General features: G+C 41.1%; 1 protein-coding gene across 1 annotated transcript in view; it reads right to left on the bottom strand.

The window, feature by feature from the left end:
- fa55c (FAM55C) overlaps nt 1–15,338 on the bottom strand; it is a 38,814-nt gene extending 23,476 nt beyond the window's left edge. The window contains 1 exon segment of the mRNA NM_001173775.1: nt 15,273–15,338. The gene's annotated coding sequence lies outside the window, so the exon portion shown is untranslated.
- Between the last annotated feature and the right edge of the window lie 1,365 nt (nt 15,339–16,703).

Here is a 16,703-nt window from a genome sequence, read left to right as displayed (position 1 = left end):
GTAATGGCATCTTTTTGTAGGCACTAACTCCACCATGGCTCATTGGCCAAAGCCTATAGGGAAATTAATTGTTTGGATAAATGCCAAAAATAAGGTCTGTGGTAAACACAAGTTTAGGAGACCTTCATCAGCTAATGTAAGTTCTTGTAAATCTTGATGCATTTATGTAATCCAAAAATCACTTAAAGCAGAAAGGTTTCATAATTCATAAAGGTCATGGTAACTGAATTATATTATTGTTGTTCATTTTCTCGAAATCTAAAGGCAAAACCTAGATTTCAGCCAATGTCATAATAGCTGAAACTTTAATTACTACAACCTTGTGAAAGTGATAAAGTGGGCCTCCCGAGTGGTGCAGCGGTACTAAGTCACTGCATCGCAGGACTTGAGGCATCACTACAGACCCGGGTTCGATCCCAGGCTGTGTCACAGCCAGCTGTGACCGTGAGACCCATGAGGCGGCGTACAATTGGCCCAGCGTCGTCCGGGTTAGGGGAAGGTTTGGCTGGCCGGATTTCCTTGTCCTAGCGACTCCTTGTGGCGGGCCGGGCGCCTGCAAGAAGACTTCAGTCGCCAGGTGTACTGTGTTTCCTCGGACACATTGGTGCGGCTGGCTTCCGGGTTAAGCGAGCAGTGTGTCAAGAAGCAGTGAGGCTTGGCAGGGTCGTGTTTCGGAGGACACATGGCTCCCGACCTTCGCCTCTTCTGAGTCCGTACAGGAGTTGCAGCGATGGGACAAGACTGAAACTACCAATTGGATATCGCGAAAAATGGGTAAAAGCACAAAAAAAGTGACAGGTTTTTATTTGATCAAAAACAACTTTATATTGAAGGCTACTATTTGTTTTGTAACAGAGGGGGTTAACATCATTATGGATATATCCAAGTAAATACCAATAGAACAAAGCTCAAACAAACAAAAATGCAGCTAGTGTGTCATTCCAGGTGCAATGTTTGACATGACTGTGGTAGCTGAAGTTTGCTAGCTAGTTTGCTAGCAAGTGACAAGAACATTAGCAAAGATACTGGTAACTAACCCAAGATATCTCATCAGTGTTATTTCCGATGGGAGCAAAAGAAGCATATTGTGCAGAACAAGCAAGGAGGTGGGCAGAGCCAAACAAGAGTTAGAGAGATCCTATTGGCACGTTTTAGCATGTATTTGCATATTTCCATCAGGGAACGCCTTCTCTGTGAAGTGCGCGAGTGCAATAAATAAATTCGCCGTTGTACTTTTAAACCACAAAAAATTCCACAAAACTTAGTTCACTCTGTTCGTAACAGATTATAGTTCTGGAAAAGAAAACTAAATTGAGATTGAATGTTTCATCGACGAAAAAATGTGTAGAACTTCGGCCAAGTTTCATCTACCTTCTCCCTCTTCCCGCTGCTGGACTTCCTCTTATTACCCTATTTGGTGGCCAGTTCTAAAAGGGACATTTCTGATTTATACATCCTGTGAGATATCGGGCTCCTTCCTCTATATGTGACGTTAGTCAATCTGAATAGCAAGCATTTTTGTTAATATGGATGAGCAGACTTTTTCCAGATTGGACAGAGGTACATTCATGCTGAGAACAGCCCGTTCAATCTCATCCCGAATATGTTTTGTTGGGTTGTGGTCTGGGGACTGCGCAGGCCACTCAAGTAAATTTAACTAGCTGTCATGTTCAAGGCAATGTTTTTCCACTACGCAATTGTCCAGTTTTGGTGATTGCGTGCCCACTGGAGCCACTTCTTTTTGTTTTTAGCTGATAGCAGTGGAACCCGTCATGGTCGTCTGCTGCAATAGCCCATCAATGACAAGGATCGATGAGTTATGCATTCCGAGATGCCGTTCTACACACCACTGTTATTTGCCTGTTTGTGGCCCGTCTGTTAGACATTTACATTTTAGTCATTTAGCAGACGCTCTTATCCAGAGCGACTTACAGTTGCATACATTTCATTTCATGCATTTAAAAAAATAATAATCGTATTGGCCCCCCGTGGGAATCGAACCTTGTTATTCTGCTTCGACCTCTCTCATCAACGAGCTGTTTTTGCCCACAAGACTGCCGCTAACTGGACACTGCCCTGCGTGAAAAGCCCAGGAAGGCGGCCGTTTCTGAGATACTGGATCTGGCACCGACGATCATACCACACTCAGTCGCTTAGGTCACTTGTTTTGCCTATTCTAACGTTCAATCGAACAGTAACTGAATGCCTCGATGCCTGTCTGCCTGCTTTATATAGCAAGCCACGGCCACATGACTCACTGTCTGTAGGTGCGATCCATTTTTGTGAATGTGCTGGACTCTGACATTGCTCGTTCTGATATTTCTTCATTTCTTTATTTGGGATTTATGTGTTTTGTGTTTTTAGGTATTACTGCACAGTTGGAGCTAGAAACATAAGCATTTTGCTGCACCTGCGATAACATCTGCAAAATATGTGTATGCAACCAATAAAATGTGATATGAGCTAAACAATAAGATAGATGGCTAGTTGACTGCTGTGGCTAGCCAAAAAGGACACATTTTGAAAGTTGGATTATCTTATCCTTTGAGGCTATAAAATTGTTCTAACACTATGATTTTGAACATTCAAAGCAACTGGGAAACGTCCATGGAAGGCATTGTTGTCACCTTGGCTTGCTACATAACTTCTGAGTGATAGGAAGCACAAGCACCACCACCAATCAGCCTACACTACCGAACACACACCAGTCGTTACTATGACAAATAGCGTAGCCATGTTAGCAAATGACTATCTGAACACACACAAGTCTGACTTGGTCACATAACTTGCTGTTTAGACAGTCAGTATTCCAAAACGGATTTGAAAAACCCAACTGATTTGAGCAGTAAGAACCGCGGTGTGAACAAGGCTTCAGTGTAGAACATGGGGATGTGTGAAACTTGCTCCTCAGCCTCAAGTGTTTTTTTAGCAAATATTTTCTTACTTAAATTTTAAAACATTCTTGGAGAATCATTGTACCTTCTAAACCTCTGAAATATACATTTTCCATAGCCAAATAGATTGGATTTTCAGCTGTTTGGAGCTGGTGTACAAAACTGAAAGTAAAGGATGAAAAAACAAAACTAGTGTACATAGAACAGATCTACCGCTTCTTAGACTTGCCTTCATTGAGGATGACAGATCTATAACTCACATTTCTATGTGAATTTTGTCAGGTCGCCCAAAAGTTACATATTGCAGCTTTAACATATATATAGTTTGATAACTGCTAAACACTGTTAATTTCTAGGTTCTCTCATCATACATGTATCAATTTGACATTTTATGTTGGAAGGTAAAACCAAATCCTATATGGATGTGGCTGTAAATACTACATCATCATTCTCCATCAGCCAGTGTGCTTCAATAGGACAAAGTGGAAAGAGTCACTCTATAAGGCGCAGCTGTCTAAGGCACTGCATCTCTGTGCTACAGGCGTCACTACAGACCCTGGTTTGATTCCAGGCTGTGTGCACAATTGACATTTGTATTATATTGTGGAATATAAAATGACTAAATGATGAACCTATAATTATCTGATGTATTGGTGACTAAATCTTGACATGGTATTTCACAAAAACAATATAAAAATAAAATAAACTGTAGCAGGCTCGTCTCAATTGTTTGTAGTGTTCATTGTATATGTATATTGACACTATTCCATTTTGGTTCAGTATTTATTCAGTTAAATGTACTGTTAACAAATGACAAGAAAATCTTGTCAAATTGAATGTGAATATTGCATTGTGAAAAGCAGATGTATGCAAATTGAAAGAGTGATTTGGTGCAGTGAACAAGTGACTTTGTGAATTTGTTTGTTGTACTCAGTCAATAGAAAATGTGCTTAAGAGCTTTGAAAATGTACCACACACACACTTGTGAAAATTGCACTAAAGTGATGGAAAAAAACTGTCAAAATGAAATGACCCCAAAAAAAAGAGGAAATCTTATCACTGTACTGTAAAAATGATGACGCCCTGTTGCTGTTTTCTGTTAAGCCTACTCAAAAGGTTCCTCCTTGCCACTCCTTGGGCTGCAACCAAAACTAGTTTACATGCATGGTTTGCACCAAATCTTTTGTTCATGGGTACATGGATGTCTAATCTAATGGAAGCCAGTTCCTGTCACCCCACTCCCCACACACAATTTTTTTTCATCCATTATGAGTAGTAGGCCATCTCAAAATTATGCGATATGCAAGTAATAATTATGAGACACTAAATAATCATATCATGATACTCTAGTGGCCATTCTAACAAGGAAAATAAATGTCTTCAAAAATAGAAGGCAGTCAGGAGGAGCCAAGATCAGGTGGGACAATTCTAGCCAATGAGAGGGCAGATACGCATGTGAACAACAGGCACAACCGTTTCCACTAGTTACCACAGACAAAGTCAAAATCGGCTGTATAATAAAAATTCTAGATAGAAATTATATCCAGGTGGGGCAGTCGGCAGTGCTCGTGCCAATGGAAGCTGCTCAGATAAGGCGGAGAAAATAGGATTCTGCTCTATTTTTGAAGTGATGCTGTCGTTGTTGACCAATCACAAGTGACAGTAGGAGTGAAGTTTTTGGAAAAAGTGGACCCTTGCCTTTTGGCTGATCCAGGTGTGGTTTAAGGGTGCGTGAAAACAGAGTTGGGTTGTGGGGAAAATCGGTGACGGTAACCAGAAGTGGTTTTGTGATAATTATTTGTGTTTCTGCTGGTCTGAGGGAGAAGGTGCCCCGCGTTAAACGAATGGAAGCAAGAAATGTGAATTGTTTCGCTCTCAAGAAAAGGGCGCCATTGAAAGGAATGAATACTGGGGTAGCAGTAAATGTAAAAGTTGACCAACTGAAGGGGAAGATTCCCGGTGTTTGTGATACTCGTCGTTTGGTGCGACGCAGACGGTGGCATAAGTGGTGAAACAGAAGAGTCATTGTCTGTTCTTTTTTAGTTTTGATGTTGAGTCTTTGCCCGACAAAGTGATGTTAGGATATGTAAGTTATCCTGTATGAGCTTTTGTGCCGAATACATTAAGTTGTTACAGGTGTCAAGCTTATGGGCATGTGGCAGCAGTGTGTAGGAGAGAGGTTCTTAGGTGTGAGAAGTGTGCAGAAGGGCATGAGACAAAGGAATGTGTAGCATTGGGGAAAGTAGTGGTATGTGTCAATTGTAGGGGTGCCCAAGGGGGAGGGATCCTGAGAGGAGTGATGGGAGTAGTAGATCTGTACCAGTACAGAGGGATAGGCCAACAGCTGATATGTGTTTCAGTAAGATTGGATTTTTTGCATTTATAGCAACGGTACTTCAGGGATAGAACATAAGTCGCAGAAAATTGAGGTTGTGGTGGCAGCTGCAGAGAGATATTTGGGTGTGCGAGACTTGAAATCAGAAGAGTTACAGGGTGTGTTGAGCAGTGGTGTCCAATCCTTTCCAGTTGTTGGCCTGAAATAGGACTAAATAGATTTAAATAGTGTAGTAGGGTGGGGTTATTTATTTTTATTTTTTTTGTGAGTGTAGTGTTAGATGGTAGGGTATTTGTTTGTTTATTTATTATTTCAAGCAAAGAATAAGGGAGTTGCGTTCCAGTCTTGTAGGTGGCGGTAATGCAACATTTATTGGACGCCAACCATGTTAACCCTCACTGAAGAAGAAGACTAATCACAGTAGAAAACATTGTATGGGTGGTGATACGTCAGCACCCATGTCCATCAGCAGGACCAGCTAACTTGCCCACCCTAGCTAGCTGGCTAACACTATCAGTTTACATTGTCATTTTACCAATAAAAATCTATGTTTTGGATTAGTCATTTTGTTGCAGTTAAATACCTTTTTATGCATGCTTATGGTGTTAAAGTAATACTTTTTTGCATGTTGATTTGTTGTTTGTTTGTTAATTTCGTGGCTTTGGTCACCTAGACCAGGGAACTCGGTAATATTCCGCTGACTGTCTGAAAAGGTTTACATTAAAAGGGCATTATCATAATTTTGGCAATTTCACAGTAGGCTATTATTCCAAACTCAAAGTGTGGAAACACAGTCGAAGTCGGAAGTTTACATACACTTAGGTTGGAGTCATTAAAACTCGTTTTTCAACCACTCCACAAATTTCTTGTTAACAAACTAGTTTTGGCAAGTCGGTTAGGACATCTACTTTGTGCATGACACAAGTAATTTTTCCAACAATTGTTTACAGACATATTATTTCACTGTATCACAATTCCAGTGGGTCAGCAGTTTACATACACCAAGTTGACTGTGCCTTTAAAACAGCTTGGAAAATTCCAGAAAATTATGTAATGTCTTTAGAAGCTTCTGATAGGCTAATTGACATAATTTGAGTCAATTGGAGGTGTATCTGTGGATGTATTTCAAGGCCAACCTTCAAACTCAGTGCCTCTTTGCTTGACATCACTGGAAAATAGAAAGATATCAGCCAATATCTTAGAAAAAATGTGTAGACCTCCACAAGTCTGGTTCATCCCTGGGAGCAATTTCCAAACGCCTGAAGGTACCACGTTCATGTACAAACAACAGTACGCAAGTATAAACACCATGGGACCACGCAGCCGTTATACCGCTCAGGAAGGAGACGTGTTCTGTCTCCTAGAGATGAACGTAATTTGGTGCAAAAAGTGCAAATCAATCCCAGAACAGCAGCAAAGGACCTTGTGAAGATACTGGAGGTATCAAGGACAACAAAGTCAAGGTATTGGAGTGGTCATCACAAAGCCCTGACCTCAAGCCTATAGAAAATTTGTGGGCAGAACTGAAAAAGCATGTGCGAGCAAGGAGGCCCACAAACCTGACTCAGTTACACCAGCTCTGTCAGGAGGAATGGGCCAAAATTCACACAACTGATTGTGAGAAGCTTGTGGAAGGCTACCTGAAACGTTTGACCCCAAGTTAAACAATTTAAATGCAATTCTACCAAATACTAATTGAGTGTATTTCCGACTTCAACTTGCAGACTTGTTTACGCTGCTGTGCGTTTTTGTTGCCGATCTTACTTTGATACCTGACGGTTTTTTACTTTTTCATTACCGTATATTTTTACTTTTTCCCTCACTCAACTTTTTTCATTCAACTTTTTCACCCCGGAGGTTTTATCTGGACATGGTTCGTCAGGACTTCAAACAGCCGAAGCTAAGTAACATTAACATGATGCCTTCAAATTGCAGTCGTTGTACTTATAATATACAGGAGAACGATCGCCTTACGGCAAGGATAGCTGTGCTGCAAGCCCAGCTTCAGACGCGATCGTTAGGCAAGGGTAATTTCAGTGTAGGAAAGGATGAAACAGCGTCTGTGCCACCAGTAAGTACAGATAGTAACGTTAGTATAAACCCCCTCGCACGGTCCCCGCAGCCGGACATCTTTCTCATGGCTTCTGGAGGGAAACGCTGTAGGAATGCTCAACCGGTGTCGCTTATTCAGCCGACAGAAACTTTCAACCGGTTCTCCCCATTAAGCGAGTCGGAGTCGGAGGCCGAGACTTCTCTGGTCTCTACTCCTCCCGTTGTGGGGTCTGAGACGCCGACGGCTCCCACCATTAGCTCTGACAAATTGAAAACCCTAGTCATTGGCGACTCCATTACCCGCAGTATTAGACTTAAAACTAATCATCCAGCGATCATACACTGTTTACCAGGGGGCAGGGCTACCGACGTTAAGGCTAATCTAAAGACGGTGCTGGCTAAAGCTAAAACTGGCGAGTGTAGAGAGTATAGAGATATTGTTATCCACGTCGGCACCAACGATGTTAGGATGAAACAGTCAGAGGTCACCAAGCGCAACATAGCTTCAGCGTGTAAATCAGCTAGAAAGATGTGTCGGCATCGATTAATTGTCTCTGGCCCCCTCCCAGTTAGGGGGAGTGATGAGCTCTACAGCAGAGTCTCACAACTCAATCGCTGGTTGAAAACTGTTTTCTGCCCCTCCCAAAAGATAGAATTTGTAGATAATTGGCCCTCTTTCTGGGACTCACCCACAAACAGGACCAAGCCTGGCCTGTTGAGGAGTGACGGACTCCATCCTAGCTGGAGGGGTGCTCTCATCTTATCTACGAACATAGACAGGGCTCTAACTCCTCTAGCTCCACAATGAAATAGGGTGCAGGCCAGGCAGCAGGCTGTTAGCCAGCCTGCCAGCTTAGTGGAGTCTGCCACTAGCACAGTCAGTGTAGTCAGCTCAGCTTTCCCCATTGAGACCGTGTCTGTGCCTCGATCTAGGTTGGGCAAAATTAAAAATGGCGGTGTTCGCTTTAGCAATCTCACTAGTATAAAGACCTCCTCCATTCCTGCCATTATTGAAAGAGATTGTGATACCTCACATCTCAAAATTGGGTTACTTAATGTTAGATCCCTCACTTCCAAGGCAGTTATAGTCAATGAACTAATCACTGATAATAATCTTGATGTGATTGGCCTGACTGAAACATGGCTTAAGCCTGATGAATTTACTGTGTTAAATGAGGCCTCACCCCCAGGTTACATTAGTGACCATACCCCCCGTGCATCCGGCAAAGGCGGAGGTGTTGCTAACATTTACGATAGCAAATTTCAATTTACAAAAAAAAAAACAACAATGACGTTTTCGTCTTTTGAGCTTCTAGTCATGAAATCTATGCAGCCTACTCACTCACTTTTTATAGCTACTGTTTATAGGCCTCCTGGGCCATATGCAGTGTTCCTCACTGAGTTCCCTGAATTCCTATCGGATCTTGTAGTCATAGCAGATAATATTCTAATTTTTGGTGACTTTAACATTCACATGGAAAAGTCCACAGACCCACTCCAAAAGGCTTTCGGAGCCATCATCGACTCAGTGGGTTTTGTCCAACATGTCTCTGGACCTACTCACTGCCACAGTCATACTCTGGACCTAGTTTTGTCCCATGGAATAAATGTTGTGGATCTAAATGTTTTTCCTCATAATCCTGGACTATCGGACCACCATTTTATTACGTTTGCAATTGCAACAAATAATCTGCTCAGACCCCAACCAAGGAGCATTAAAAGTCGTGCTATAAATTCTCAGACAACCCAAAGATTCCTTGATGCCCTTCCAGACTGCCTCTGCCTACCCAAGGACGTCAGAGGACAAAAATCAGTTAACCACCTAACCGAGGAACTCAATTTAACCTTGCGCAATACCCTAGATGCAGTTGCACCCCTAAAAACTAAAAACATCTGTCATAAGAAACTAGCTCCCTGGTATACAGAAAATACACGAGCTCTGAAGCAAGCTTCCAGAAAATTGGAACGGAAATGGCGCCACACCAAACTGGAAGTCTTCCGACTAGCTTGGAAAGACAGTACCGTGCAGTATCGAAGAGCCCTTACTGCTGCTCGATCATCCTATTTTTCCAACTTAATTGAGGAAAATAAGAACAATCCGAAATTTCTTTTTGATACTGTCGCAAAGCTAACTAAAAAGCAGCCTTCGCAAATGGAGGATGGCTTTCACTTCAGCAGTAATAAATTTATGAACTTCTTTGAGGAAAAGATCATGATCATTAGAAAGCAAATTACAGACTCCTCTTTAAATCTGGGTATTCCTCCAAAGCTCCATTGTCCTGAGTCTGCACAACTCTGCCAGGACCTAGGATCAAGGGAGATACTAAAGTGTTTTAGTACTATATCTCTTGACGCAATGATGAAAATAATCATGGCCTCCAAACCCTCAAGCTGCATACTGGACCCTATTCCAACTAAACTACTGAAAGAGCTGCTTCCTGTGCTTGGCCCTCCTATGTTGAACATAATAAACGGCTCTCTATCCACCGGATGTGTACCAAGCTCACTAAAAGTGGCAGTAATAAAGCCTCTCTTGAAAAAGCCGAATCTTGATCCAGAAATTATAAAAAACTATCGGCCTATATCGAATCTTCCATTCCTCTCCAAAATTTTAGAAAAAGCTGTTGCACAGCAACTGACTGCCTTCCTGAAGACAAACAATGTATACGAAACGCTTCAGTCTGGTTTTAGACCCCATCATAGCACTGAGACTGCACTTGTGAAGGTGGTAAATGACCTTTTAATGACGTCAGACCGAGGCTCTGCATCTGTCCTCGTGCTCCTAGATCTTAGTGCCGCTTTTGATACCATCGATCACCACATTCTTTTGGAGAGATTGGAAACCCAAATTGGTCTACATGGACAAGTTCTGGCCTGGTTTAGATCTTATCTGTCGGAAAGATATCAGTTTGTCTCTGTGAATGGTTTGTCCTCTGACAAATCAATTGTAAATTTCGGTGTTCCTCAAGGTTCCGTTTTAGGACCACTATTGTTTTCACTATATATTTTACCTCTTGGGGATGTCATTCGAAAACATAATGTTAAATTTCACTGCTATGCAGACGACACACAGCTGTACATTTCAATGAAACATGGTGAAGCCCCAAAATTGCCCTCGCTAGAAGCCTGTGTTTCAGACATAAAGAAGTGGATGGCTGCAAACTTTCTACTTTTAAACTCGGACAAAACAGAGATGCTTGTTCTAGGTCCCAAGAAACAAAGAGATCTTCTGTTGAATCTGACAATTAATCTGGATGGTTGTACAGTCGTCTCAAATAAAACTGTGAAGGACCTCGGCGTTACTCTGGACCCTGATCTCTCTTTTGAAGAACATATCAAGACTGTTTCAAGGACAGCTTTTTTCCATCTACGTAACATTGCAAAAATCAGAAATTTTCTGTCCAAAAATGACGCAGAAAAATTAATCCATGCTTTTGTTACTTCTAGGCTGGACTACTGCAATGCTCTACTTTCCGGCTACCCGGATAAAGCACTAAATAAACTTCAGTTAGTGCTAAATACGGCTGCTAGAATCCTGACTAGAAACCAAAAATTTGATCATATTACTCCAGTGTTAGCCTCCCTACACTGGCTTCCTGTTAAGGCAAGGGCTGATTTCAAGGTTTTACTGCTAACCTACAAAGCATTACATGGGCTTGCTCCTACCTATCTTTCCGATTTGGTCCTGCCGTACATACCTACACGTACGCTACGGTCACAAGACGCAGGCCTCCTAATTGTCCCTAGAATTTCTAAGCAAACGGCTGGAGGTAGGGCTTTCTCCTATAGAGCTCCATTTTTATGGAATGGTCTGCCTACCAATGTGAGAGACGCAGACTCAGTCTCAACCTTTAAGTCTTTACTGAAGACTTATCTCTTCAGTAGGTCCTATGATTAAGTATAGTCTGGCCCAGGAGTGTGAGGGTGAACGGAAAGGCTGGAGCAACGAACCGCCCTTGCTGTCTCTGCCTTGCCGGTTCCCCTCTTTCCACTGGGATTCTCTGCCTCAACCCTTTTACAGAGGCTGAGTCACTGGCCTACTGGTGTTCTTCCATGCCGTCCATGGGAGGGGTGCGTCACTTGAGTGGGTTGAGTCACTGACGTGGTCTTCCTGTCTGGGTTGGCGCCCCCCCCCCCCTTGGGTTGTGCCATGGCGGAGATCGTTGTGGGCTATACTCGGCCTTGTCTTAGGACGGTAAGTTGGTGGTTGGAGACATCCCTCTAGTGGTGTGGGGGCTGTGCTTTGGCAAAGTGGGTGGGGTTATATCCTGCCTGTTTGGCCCTGTCCGGGGGTATTATCGGATGGGGCCACAGTGTCTTCTGATCCCTCCTGTCTCAGCCTCCAGTATTTATGCTGCAGTAGTTTATGTGTCGGGGGGCTAGGGTCAGTCTGTTACATCTGGAGTATTTCTCTTGTCTTATCCGGTGTCCTGTGTGTATTTAAATATGCTCTCTCTAATTCTCTCTTTCTCTGTTTCTGTCTTTCTCTCGGAGGACCTGAGCCCTAGGACCATGCCTCAGGACTACCTGGTATGATGACTCCTTGCTGTCCCCAGTCCACCTGGCCGTGCTGCTGCTCCAGTTTCAACTGTTCTGCCTGCGGCTATGGAACCATGACCTGTTCACCGGACGTGCTTGTTGCACCCTCGACAACTACTATGATTATTATTATTTGACCATGCTGGTCATTTATGAACATTTTAACATTTTAACATTTTGACCATGTTCTGTTATAATATCCACCCTGCACAGCCAGAAGAGGACTGGCCACCCCTCATAGCCTGGTTCCTCTCTAGGTTTCTTCCTAGGTTTTTGGCCTTTCTAGGGAGTTTTTCCTAGGGAGTTTTTCCTAGCCACCGTGCTTCTTTCACATGCTTTGCTTGCTGTTTGGGGTTTTAGGCTGGGTTTCTGTACAGCACTTTGAGAATATCAGCTGATGTACGAAGGGCTATATAAAAATAAATTTGATTTGATTTGAACTGTATACACTACCATTCAAAAGTTCGGGATCACTTACAAATGTCCTTGTTTTTTAAAGAAAAGCAAATTTTTTGTCCATTTAAAATAACATCAAATTGATCAGAAATACAGTGTAGACATTGTTAATGTTGTAAAGGACTATTTTAGGTGGAAACTGCGGATTTCTTATGGAATATCTACATAGGCGTACAGAGGCCCATTATCAGCAACCATCACTCCTGTGTTCCAATGGCACGTTGTGTTAGCTAATCCAAGTTTATCATTTTAAAAGATTAATTTATCATTAGAAAACCATTTTGCAATTATGTTAGCACAGCTGAAAACTGTTGTCCTGTTTAAAGAAGCAATTTAACTGGCCTTCTTTAGACTAGTTGAGTATCTGGAGCATCACCATTTGTGGGTTCGATTACAGGCTCAAAATAGCCAGAATCGTCAACAGTGAAGAGGCGACTCCGGGATGCTGGCCTTCTAGGCAGCATAAAACACAGAAAAATCTAGTTTGACTGCACTGGTCCTTTAAAATAATCCAAGAAGTAATAATCTATTTTTTCAAAAGTATCCGTCACCTGATTACAATCGTTTTGCTGGTAAATTAATTGATTCGTTTTAGGATTTTTGCAATCAAATTATACGTATGTGTAATCAGTTACTCACAAACCCTGTTGACAGGAATAAATACTCAGTCACGTCTACCTGAAGCAAGGAATGAGGTCTCTGTAAATGTAGCCTATTGTGCAGGATGTGCTGCAGCTGGTGCATGTTGGGATATGTCCTTGCCACTCCAGCATAGCTGTAATGCATTTGCACTTCTAAAAGACTCGTTCAAACTTGCTTCCAGTAGGCAACCACCATGTCAAAATGAAAGATGATGTTCAAACACTTTATGCTGGATTTGTTTGAATATAGGCTATATGGATTATATCTAAACATAATTAAACGTTCCTGTAAAATACAGTAAACAGAGCAGTAGGTCCCTCTGGCTGCACGCACCACTATGGGACGTTAACAACTGTATGAATAGCACGTGACGCTTTGACGTGTGTTACAGCCAATGCTTCATACTTCTGACAGTCCAAAGCTGTCCTTAAATCAAACTAGAGTATCATAAATAGTCAGCAAATAATCAAAAGGTGTTTATAGGCTATCCGAGAGTTTGTTCTTATTAAATGGAGTTTTCAATCCAAGAGTGATATTTTTCCTTATTGATCACCAAAATACAAAGTGTACGAAATACCTTCAAAACTGTCACTGTAGGCTCTTATGCTCTTTTGTATATGGGCTGAACAACCATGATTGATAATCCATATAGGCCTACTGAAGTAAATAATTATAATTATTATAATAATAATGAAAACATAATGATGCATTAGATACATTAACCTAATATTCATATAGGTCTGATAATGACACTGCTTTAGTGAAGAGAACCACCATTACTGTTATTTTACAATAATGTACTTAAATTACACAAAACATACTGTTTCTTTCATGGGAAACAAGATGTGGGGAACACATCTCGACAATCTGGTACAAAAAAGTAAAGGACTGAGTAGTCTACATACTCGGATAAGGGAAGTCATTTCCTATGTTTCCGTGAACTTGTCCAGTGATTTTGTTTTGTCGACATTTAGAAAGCAGCATATAGAAAATAAATTCGACAATTGCCAGCCAGCTATGGTACATTTCCATTTAATCATCTTGTGTCGCAATATCTATCTTTTATCGGTGCAATAAAAGACAATTCATTCATCAATTAAATTGCAGGCGAACATATCGGCCTATGTTGGACCAAAGTGACAAATATGGTGATTGAAAATAATTGAAATGTTAGCAAGGCGGCTGATTGACTGATGCGCTTCTGTACAGCGCTGATAGCATTACAGGCGAGACAGTTCTCTCAAGGTAGGATTTCAACGCTCATGATTGATTACAACTGTAACACTTTCAGAGCCCTTATATTAGCAAAAAACTATAGTGTCGAATAATAATGAGGAAGTGTTGTTTGATAATGAATGAAGTGTTTCCATTACCCATTTAGGCCAATTGCGCAGTTTCATGTCTCCGGTAGCCCGTAAAAGCCCGAACGGATATAATGCAAGAATTGAGTAATGTTTGCCATATTCTAATAATTATAATGTGCCAGAGTATCGCCACGGTCCGTGCCATGGTGAAACGTGCACTCCTGTAGATCGGAAACAAGTGGATGGTTAAACCTGCCAGCCAACTACAAAAGTAAGGCGAAGCAATTCAGGCATTATTGAAAGTCTGTACAATCCTTGTCCTGCATATAAACATTATTTGTATAGTTGAATGTTTATTTTGCAAGCAGTAGGCATTTAAAATTAAATGTGAAGTGGAACGTTAGTTACACGGTGACCTAACGTGCCCAACGTAGCTACCTTCAACATGATTCGGCAATCACCATTTATTCGAAAAACACAGTTTCCATCATAATTTGTCGCAATAAAGAAAGTTATACAAAACAAATATTCACCCCCCCTGTGGAACGAATAAAAATGTTGTCGATCTTTAGAAGGTTTCTCCTGTATCTGCCGCTTCAATTAGACGTCGTAATAAAAATATTTGCAACTTTGCTTTCGTCGAATAAACCTGTGTCAATGGAAACATGTCTAATGTAGGCTATTTTCACTTTTTAGATTAATAAGACCAACAAATTATGGAAATTGTAGGTATCAAAAATATAAACGAGGTAGGCCTACTGATTTCTATAATTCCATGTAAAATTAGGCTAATGCGTATTTTGATAATTGATTCATCTGGGTGGCTAATAATAAACCGAAAGCGTTACAATACCTTCTTCAATGGATAAGCAGAGTGTAAATAATCAAACTATTCTTAGGAAAACGCTCCAGATCATACGTTAAATGTTACCATTTTTCATTATGTCTGGTAGCCTAACCTACAAAACGGATATGAAATAATATTCTCCATCCACTCTCCAAAGTCTCCTTTATTCCCTAGGTATTATTTTGAAAGTATATTGTACTTACCGACGTAAAGGTCGTAGGCTACCTTACAACAAGCGCTACTCCACAAAAATACCCTCTTGACGCACTCGTAGACGGTGCTGAATGATCAGTAATTTATGATTATCTCCTATAATGGCTTTCGACCATCTCGCCCCACCCAAATAGTGCACCAACCTACAGCTATCCACCCTATGACTGTAACTGAATTTAAAAAGGTCCAATGCAGCGGTTTTAATCTCATTGTCAAATAATTTCTGGGTAACAATTAAGTACCTTACTGTGATTGTTTTCAATTAAAATCGTTTTTTTTTTTTTTTACCAAAATAGCTTCTTCGCAAAGAGCAATTTCTCAAGTAAGAATTTTTCTAGGACTGTCTGGGAGTGGTCTGAGTGGGGAAAACTAGCTGTTATTGGCAGAGGGGTTTGGAGCTCTCTTTCTTATTGCCTGGTAACGTCACCAGGCAGGCCAACACTCCATCCCACCACAGCAGGCTGACATTTCAGGTGGTCCTTTCAAACAACTCTTATACTAAAAGAGTATTATAATTTTCACAATTTCACAGTATTATTCCAACCTCATAAATGTGGAAATGGATATAAAACACAGGAATCACGTTTTTGACTGCATTGGGTCTTTAAAATAATCCAATAAGTAATCATCTCGTTTTTCAAAAGTATCTGTAATCTGATTTCAACATTTTTGCAAACATAACAGATTACAGTTCCAGGTTTTTTGCAATCAATTTATATGTACCTGTAATCAGTTATTCCCCAACCCTGTTGGCAGGAATAAATACTCAGTCACTTCTACCTGAAGCAAGTAATGAGGTCTCTGTAAATGTAGCCTATTGGGCAGGCTGTGCTGCAGCTGGTGCATGTTGGGATATGTCCTTGCCACTCCGCATAGCTGTAATGCATTTGCACTTCAAAAAGACTCGTTCAAACTTGCTTCCAGTAGGCAACCACCATGTCAAAATGAAAGATGATGTTCAAACACTTTATGCTGGATTTGTTTGAATATAGGCTATATGGATTATATCTAAACATAATTAAACGTTCCTGTAAAATACAGTAAACAGAGCAGTAGGTCCCTCTTGCACCAACTATGGGACCTTAACAACTGTATGAATAGCACGTGACGCTTTGACGTGTGTTACAGCCAATGCTTCATACTTCTGACAGTCCAAAGCTGTCCTTAAATCAAACTAGAGTATCATAAATAGTCAGCAAATAATCAAAAGGTGTTTATAGGCTATCCGAGAGTTTGTTCTTATTAAATGGAGGTTTCAATCCAAGAGTGATATTTTTCCTTATTGATCACCAAAATACAAAGTGTACGAAATACCTTCAAAACTGTCACTGTAGGCTCTTATGCTCTTTTGTATATGGGCTGAACAACCATGATTGATAATCCATATAGGCCTACTGAAGTAAATAATAATAATAATGAAA

This window comes from Salmo salar, chromosome 05 (genome assembly GCF_965601325.2).
Source record: "Salmo salar chromosome 05, fSalSal1, whole genome shotgun sequence".
NCBI classification, from domain to species: domain Eukaryota; kingdom Metazoa; phylum Chordata; class Actinopteri; order Salmoniformes; family Salmonidae; genus Salmo; species Salmo salar.
This window is presented reverse-complemented; position numbering and strand designations above follow the sequence as displayed.